The 8,976-nt window shown below is 46.4% G+C and overlaps 1 pseudogene; it reads left to right on the forward strand.

The window, feature by feature from the left end:
• LOC135527655 (basic proline-rich protein-like) overlaps window positions 1-3,725 on the forward strand; it is a 5,681-nt pseudogene extending 1,956 nt beyond the window's left edge.
• Window positions 3,726-8,976: the final 5,251 nt, after the last annotated feature.

An 8,976-nucleotide genomic window follows, 5' to 3' on the forward strand; every position in this document is an offset into this window, starting at 1 on the left:
CCTCCTCCTCCTCTAACACCACCACCACCACCACCTCCTCCACCTACACCACCACCACCACCTACTCCAACTCCACCACCACCTCCACCTCCACCACCACCACCTCCACCTCCACCACCACCACCTCCTCCACCTCCACCACCACCACCACCATCACCACCACCTCCACCTCCACCACCTACACCATCACCACCAACTCCACTCCACCACCACCACCTCCTCCACCTCCACCACCACCACCTCCACCTCCACCACCACCACCTTCACCATCACCACCACCTCCACCACCACCTTCTCCACCTCCACCACCACCACCACCACCACCTCCTCCTTCTCCTTCTCCAGCACCACTACCACCACCTACACCTACACCACCACCACCTCCTCCAACACCACCAACACCACCTCCTCCACCACCAACACCACCACCATAACCACCTCCTCCTTCTCCAGCACCACTACCACCACCTCCACCACCACCAATACCACCACCCTGACCACCTCCACAACCACCACCACCTCCACCACCACCACCTCCTCTTCCAACACCACCACCATCACCACCTCCTCCTTCTCCAACACCACAACCACCCCCTCCTCCTCCAACACCACCACCACCTCCTTCTCCTTCTCCAGCACCATTACCACCACCTACACCTACACCACCACCACCACCTCCTCCAACACCACCAACACCACCTCCTCCTCCACCAACACCACCTCCACCTCCTCCAACACCAACACCACCACCATAACCACCACCTCCTTCTCCAACACCAACACCACCACCTCCACCTCCACCTCCTCCAACACCAACTCCACCACCTCCACCACCACCTCCTCCTCCAAAACCATCACCACCTACTTCTCCAACACCACTACCACCACCTCCACCACCACCACCACCACCTCCTCCTCCAACACCACCGCCACCTCCTCCCTCTCCAAAACCAACACCACCACCAGCACCAGTTCCACCACCACCTCCTCCAACACCATCACCACCACCCTGACCACCTCCACAACCACCACGACCTCCACCACCACCTCCACCACCTCCTCCACCAACAGCATCACCTCCACCACCACCACCTCCAACAACACCACCACCACCCAACACCACCACCACCTCCTCCACCTCTACCATCACCTCCACCACCACCACCAACACCACCACCTCCTCCACCTCCACCACCACCACCATCACCACCACCTCCACCACCACCACCTCCACCTCCTCCACCTCCACCACCACCACCACCACCACCACTACCTCAACCTCCACCACCTCCACCTACTCCACCACCTCTACCACCATCACCACCTCCTTCTACCCCACCACCTCCACCACCATGACCAGAGGGGACACTACACAGGGACACACCTGGGGGACATTATACAAGGACATTTCAAATGGAATAGAAAACAGGAACATGGGGATATATGACAGTTTCTGAAGCATATACAAGGTAATTCCATGAAGTGTCAAGACCTGATTGATTTCACCCGAAGGGGAACACTTTGATGTAGAGAGCAGAGACCTCCCATAGGGTAACATAAGCCTATGACTGACAGCCCATGATAGCCCCACCCATAATGCAGTGTAGGAGCCTCTGTATCCTCCTTGGTAAGGTCATCTGAAGGTCATGACAGAAACATCCCCTTATACTGAGATCAGGGTACAAACTGCTCACTTACATGAACAGTTGATCTATGGCAGGCTTAACGGATGTATTTTTAGTGTGTGTGTGTGTGTGTGTCTGTTATAGGACTGTAATCCAGCAAACCCATCTCATCTGTACCTGTCTCCTGTTGCTCAGACACAGGGCCCATTGACATTCATCTGGCTACTACAGAGCAGACTGCGTGATCTCCTGTGTACAAATCTCATTTGTCACAGGATTTACAGATAATAGAAGGTGTGTGTGTATGTGTGTGTGTGAGTGTGATAGGCTCTGGCCCTGCGATTGGATCTTTTTTCTTCTGGTGTCCTTCATATTTTCAATTGTCTTGGAATGAATTTCATCTGAGTGACTGTGTGGGTGAAGGGACAAAAAAGCTATTAGAGCGTTTGATTCATCGTATCACTCTGTTGCCCGTGGGAAATCAAATGAAATCATTGTTTCCGTTAAAAGCAGCCGTTTTCTGTGTTTGAGAGAGGATCCATCCTCTCTCCCTCTTTCCCTCTCTCTTTCTCTCTCTCTGGTGCTAATACAATAAGGACAATATGAAAATACTGCAGCATTCTGTGTCTCCAACAGTGTTCTGCACATCATACTAATGAGGATAGATAGCATTCTGTTTTTCTCCCCGACCTCACAAACACTAACAAAAACAGTGCTTTGTGAATCCGTCTGAATGAAAAATAGCCAACATAAATCAGACTCACTGGTGATGAATGCTGAAGCAGATGTGTTGTCATAATTTGTAAAAGGCTGAGAAAGAGCTCCTTTGATGATGAATAATGTTAGTGTATGATTCAAAGCTACAGTATAGTTAAATAATAAGGCCCGAAGGGGTGTGGTATATGGCCACTATACCACGGCTAAGGGTTGTTCTTACGCACAATGCAATGCAGAGTGCCTGGACACAGCTCTTAGCACGGGTATATTGGCCATATACCACAAACCCCCAAGGTGCCTTATTGCTGTTATAAACTGGTTACCAACGTAATTAGAGCAGTTAAAATAAATGCTTTGTCTTACCCGTTGTATACGGACTGATATACCACTGTCACGCCCTGACCATAGAGAGCCCTTGTTTCTCTATGGTGTAGTAAGTTAGGGCGTGACTAGGGGGTATTCTATCTTATAATTTCTATGTTGTGTTCTAGTTTATATTTTCTATGTTAGCGTTTTGTATGGTTCCCAATTAGAGGCAGCTGGGATCGTTGTCTCTAATAGGGGATCATATTTAAGTAGATATTTTCCCCACCTGTGTTTGTGGGATATTAGTTTGTGCACCACGTCGTCATGTTCCGTTGTTCGTTTATTTTGTTTTATTGTTTCGGCTTATGTTTCACTTTGGAATAAATATGTGGAACTCAATATCCACTGTGCCTTGGTCCCGTTCTTACGACAACCCTGACAACCACGCCCGGCAGCCAATCAGCATTTAGAGCTCGAACCACCCAATTAAAACTAACAGACAACTAACACCTTGTCTTTCTTGCACTAACACTGGCATTTGTATTTTATTACCACCCCTAACTTTGATAATTTGAGAAAACATGTTGTACTTACTACGACTGTGATATGTGGCTGTCTTACCAAGCTGTAAGTCACCATGGATAAAAGCATCTGCTAAATTACTCAAATACAAATGTAAGACAAAACCCATTCTGGTGACCTTTGACTCTCTTTAACATTCACAGTTCAACCAGACAATAGCCTGCTCTTATTCCTGTCTAACCCAATGCCCCAGTGCATTACTATACAATCTCACACCGCCAGTGTCATTACTGGATAAATGACTGGATAAACAAGGTCTGTCCTGAATGCCCAGCCAACCTGATCTCTTTCAGATGGAGAGACTCATCTGAGAGTGTCCTTCCCCTGTTCCAGACACGCAGACAGACCTGGGGCAGCGCGGCTGGGACATTGGGCTGTGACCTGTGTGTTATGGTGTGGCGGCCCTCTCGCCTCTTCAATCACTGCTGCATGTGTGGCCGCCATGCTGGAAATAGGCTATTTCACACAGGAGATGAGAGGCTAATCTACCTGTAATTACTGTCACTGGATATACACACACACACACACACACACACACACACACACACACGCACATTCTGCTTGTGTGTGTGTGTGTGTGTGTGTGTGTGTGTGTGTGTGTGTGTGTGTGTGTGTGTGTGTGTGTGTGTGTGTGTGTGTGTGTGTGTGTGTGTGTGTGTGTGTGTGTGTGTGTCCGTTTTGAAATGTTGTATATCTATGTGCGAGTGTGTTACTCTTTCCTCTGATAAAAGCCTACAGGTCTATATGAAGGCTGTTTGATAAATCACACAGTCCCATTTTCCTCCTCCAGACAGTGGAGTTATGTTGGGTTCCTTTTGTTATTCTCCTGCTGAAATAGACCATTACATTACAGACCCCCTCTGCTGCCTGCGACTCAGGGAGAGAGTACGGAGAGTGGTGCTGATGATTTAGCTCTCTCTCTCTCACCCTCCTTCCCTCTTTCCTTCCTTCGCTTCCTCCCTCCCTTTGTATGAAAACTAGCTCTTGCTTTGGGCCAGACCAGCTCTGATGAATGGAAAACAGCCTTGATGAAAGTCAACACTTTCACAGCCATGCCATCCATTCAGCGAGAAACACTCACACAGGTCAGCTGGTGTTCTGTTGCTCATTTGGAAGGAGGATGCCATTTAAATGATCCATTAAAATATAACAGAGCAAAGAGGACTGCCAGTGGCTAGTAATTCGGTATCTTTCTTCAAGCGACTGGAATGATAATAATCTATAATACGACTATGAATATTTCTGTTTGGAAGCATTTAGGATTCAGAAATAAAACACTCACCCCATTGTCATTAAGCAAGTTGATACACTATGGAACATCTGAGTCATTTGCAAGGTACTTTACTTCAAGATACTTTGCGAGATCTGCACTCAAGACAAGCAAAACATGACAGCAATTGTTCACACAGATTTTTTTTATACAGATTGGGATTTGCAATATTGTGCGTCTCCAACTATCATGTGCTATCAACATATTCGTTTAGTAGACTGCCTCAGTGGGTGTAGTGATGCAGGGCGTCGATCCTTCCTACCTGTAGGCTGACAGCATATGTTACACCACCATATACTCTACTACAGTACAACGACTCCCTGGGGGAGATGTAAATGTTTAATGGCAGTGAAATTGGCCTGTCATTTCTGAGTGCTAACGCCCTGGATTATTCATGAATACAGTAATAATGTTTCTCAGACTTCATCTTACCTTTTCTGTGCAAAGCATGCAGGCGTTTTACAGTGTGTCGTATAGGGGTTCAGGTTGAAATCACTACACTCAGGCATACAAAGCATGCAGGCGTTTTACAGTGTGTCGTATAGGGGTTCAGGTTGAAATCATTACACTCAGGCATACAAAGCATGCAGGCGTTTTACAGTGTGTCGTATAGGGGTTCAGGTTGAAATCATTACACTCAGGCACACAAAGCATGCAGGCGTTTTACAGTGTGTCGTATAGGGGTTCAGGTAGAAATCATTACCCTCAGGCATACAAAGCATGCAGGCGTTTTACAGTGTGTCGTATAGGGGTTCAGGTTGAAATCATTACCCTCAGGCATACAAAGCATGCAGGCGTTTTACAGTGTGTCGTATAGGGGTTCAGGTTGAAATCATTACACTCAGGCATACAAAGCATGCAGGCGTTTTACAGTGTGTCGTATAGGGGTTCAGGTTGAAATCATTACACTCAGGCATACAAAGCATGCAGGCGTTTTACAGTGTGTCGTATAGGGGTTCAGGTTGAAATCATTACCCTCAGGCATACAAAGCATGCAGGCATTTTACAGTGTGTCGTATAGGGGTTCAGGTTGAAATCATTACCCTCAGGCATACAAAGCATGCAGGCGTTTTACAGTGTGTCGTATAGGGGTTCAGGTTGAAATCATTACCCTCAGGCATACAAAGCATGCAGGCGTTTTACAGTGTGTCGTATAGGGGTTCAGGTTGAAATCATTACACTCAGGCATACAAAGCATGCAGGCGTTTTACAGTGTGTCGTATAGGGGTTCAGGTAGAAATCATTACACTCAGGCATACAAAGCATGCAGGCGTTTTACAGTGAGTCGTATAGGGGTTCAGGTTGAAATCATTACACTCAGACATACAAAGCATGCAGGCGTTTTACAGTGTGTCGTATAGGGGTTCAGGTTGAAATCATTACACTCAGGCATACAAAGCATGCAGGCGTTTTACAGTGTGTGGTATAGGGGTTCAGGTTGAAATCATTACACTCAGACATACAAAGCATGCAGGCGTTTTACAGTGTGTCGTATAGGGGTTCAGGTAGAAATCATTACACTCAGACATACAAAGCATGCAGGCGTTTTACAGTGTGTCGTATAGGGGTTCAGGTTGAAATCATTACACTCAGACATACAAAGCATGCAGGCGTTTTACAGTGTGTCGTATAGGGGTTCAGGTAGAAATCATTACACTCAGACATACAAAGCATGCAGGCGTTTTACAGTGTGTCGTATAGGGGTTCAGGTAGAAATCACTACACTCAGACATACAAAGCATGCAGGCGTTTTACAGTGTGTCGTATAGGGGTTCAGGTAGAAATCATTACACTCAGGCATACAAAGCATGCAGGCGTTTTACAGTGTGTCGTATAGGGGTTCAGGTAGAAATCATTACACTCAGGCATACAAAGCATGCAGGCGTTTTACAGTGTGTCGTATAGGGGTTCAGGTAGAAATCATTACACTCAGGCACACAAAGCATGCAGGCGTTTTACAGTGTGTGGTATAGGGGTTCAGGTAGAAATCATTACACTCAGGCACACAAAGCATGCAGGCGTTTTACAGTGTGTGGTATAGGGGTTCAGGTAGAAATCATTACACTCAGGCATACAAAGCATGCAGGCGTTTTACAGTGTGTGGTATAGGGGTTCAGGTAGAAATCATTACACTCAGGCACACAAAGCATGCAGGCGTTTTACAGTGTGTGGTATAGGGGTTCAGGTAGAAATCATTACACTCAGGCACACAAAGCATGCAGGCGTTTTACAGTGTGTCGTATAGGGGTTCAGGTAGAAATCACTACACTCAGGCATACAAAGCATGCAGGCGTTTTACAGTGTGTGGTATAGGGGTTCAGGTAGAAATCATTACACTCAGACATACAAAGCATGCAGGCGTTTTACAGTGTGTGGTATAGGGGTTCAGGTAGAAATCATTACACTCAGGCATACAAAGCATGCAGGCGTTTTACAGTGTGTGGTATAGGGGTTCAGGTTGAAATCACTACACTCAGGCATACAAAGCATGCAGGCGTTTTACAGTGTGTCGTATAGGGGTTCAGGTTGAAATCATTACACTCAGGCATACAAAGCATGCAGGCGTTTTACAGTGTGTCGTATAGGGGTTCAGGTTGAAATCACTACACTCAGGCATACAAAGCATGCAGGCGTTTTACAGTGTGTCGTATAGGGGTTCAGGTTGAAATCACTACACTCAGGCATACAAAGCATGCAGGCGTTTTACAGTGTGTCGTATAGGGGTTCAGGTTGAAATCACTACACTCAGGCATACAAAGCATGCAGGCGTTTTACAGTGTGTCGTATAGGGGTTCAGGTAGAAATCACTACACTCAGGCATACAAAGCATGCAGGCGTTTTACAGTGTGTCGTATAGGGGTTCAGGTTGAAATCACTACACTCAGGCATACAAAGCATGCAGGCGTTTTACAGTGTGTCGTATAGGGGTTCAGGTTGAAATCACTACACTCAGGCATACAAAGCATGCAGGCGTTTTACAGTGTGTCGTATAGGGGTTCAGGTAGAAATCACTACACTCAGGCATACAAAGCATGCAGGCGTTTTACAGTGTGTCGTATAGGGGTTCAGGTTGAAATCACTACACTCAGGCATACAAAGCATGCAGGCGTTTTACAGTGTGTCGTATAGGGGTTCAGGTTGAAATCACTACACTCAGGCATACAAAGCATGCAGGCGTTTTACAGTGTGTCGTATAGGGGTTCAGGTGGAAATCATTACACTCAGGCATACAAAGCATGCAGGCGTTTTACAGTGTGTCGTATAGGGGTTCAGGTTGAAATCACTACACTCAGGCATACAAAGCATGCAGGCGTTTTACAGTGTGTCGTATAGGGGTTCAGGTTGAAATCACTACACTCAGGCATACAAAGCATGCAGGCGTTTTACAGTGTGTCGTATAGGGGTTCAGGTTGAAATCACTACACTCAGGCATACAAAGCATGCAGGCGTTTTACAGTGTGTCGTATAGGGGTTCAGGTAGAAATCATTACACTCAGGCATACAAAGCATGCAGGCGTTTTACAGTGTGTCGTATAGGGGTTCAGGTAGAAATCATTACACTCAGGCATACAAAGCATGCAGGCGTTTTACAGTGTGTCGTATAGGGGTTCAGGTAGAAATCATTACACTCAGGCATACAAAGCATGCAGGCGTTTTACAGTGTGTCGTATAGGGGTTCAGGTAGAAATCATTACACTCAGGCATACAAAGCATGCAGGCGTTTTACAGTGTGTCGTATAGGGGTTCAGGTTGAAATCATTACACTCAGGCATACAAAGCATGCAGGCGTTTTACAGTGTGTCGTATAGGGGTTCAGGTAGAAATCATTACACTCAGGCATACAAAGCATGCAGGCGTTTTACAGTGTGTCGTATAGGGGTTCAGGTTGAAATCATTACACTCAGGCATACAAAGCATGCAGGCGTTTTACAGTGTGTCGTATAGGGGTTCAGGTTGAAATCATTACACTAAGGCATACAAAGCATGCAGGCGTTTTACAGTGTGTCGTATAGGGGTTCAGGTTGAAATCATTACACTCAGGCACACAAAGCATGCAGGCGTTTTACAGTGTGTCGTATAGGGGTTCAGGTAGAAATCATTACCCTCAGGCATACAAAGCATGCAGGCGTTTTACAGTGTGTCGTATAGGGGTTCAGGTTGAAATCATTACACTCAGACATACAAAGCATGCAGGCGTTTTACAGTGTGTCGTATAGGGGTTCAGGTTGAAATCATTACACTCAGGCATACAAAGCATGCAGGCGTTTTACAGTGTGTCGTATAGGGGTTCAGGTTGAAATCATTACACTCAGGCATACAAAGCATGCAGGCGTTTTACAGTGTGTCGTATAGGGGTTCAGGTTGAAATCATTACACTCAGGCATACAAAGCATGCAGGCGTTTTACAGTGTGTCGTATAGGGGTTCAGGTTGAAATCATTACACTCAGGCATACAAAGCATGCAGGCGTTTTACA

The sequence above is a fragment of the Oncorhynchus masou genome, chromosome 33, assembly GCF_036934945.1.
Source record: "Oncorhynchus masou masou isolate Uvic2021 chromosome 33, UVic_Omas_1.1, whole genome shotgun sequence".
In the NCBI taxonomy this organism is placed as follows: Eukaryota; Metazoa; Chordata; class Actinopteri; order Salmoniformes; family Salmonidae; genus Oncorhynchus; species Oncorhynchus masou.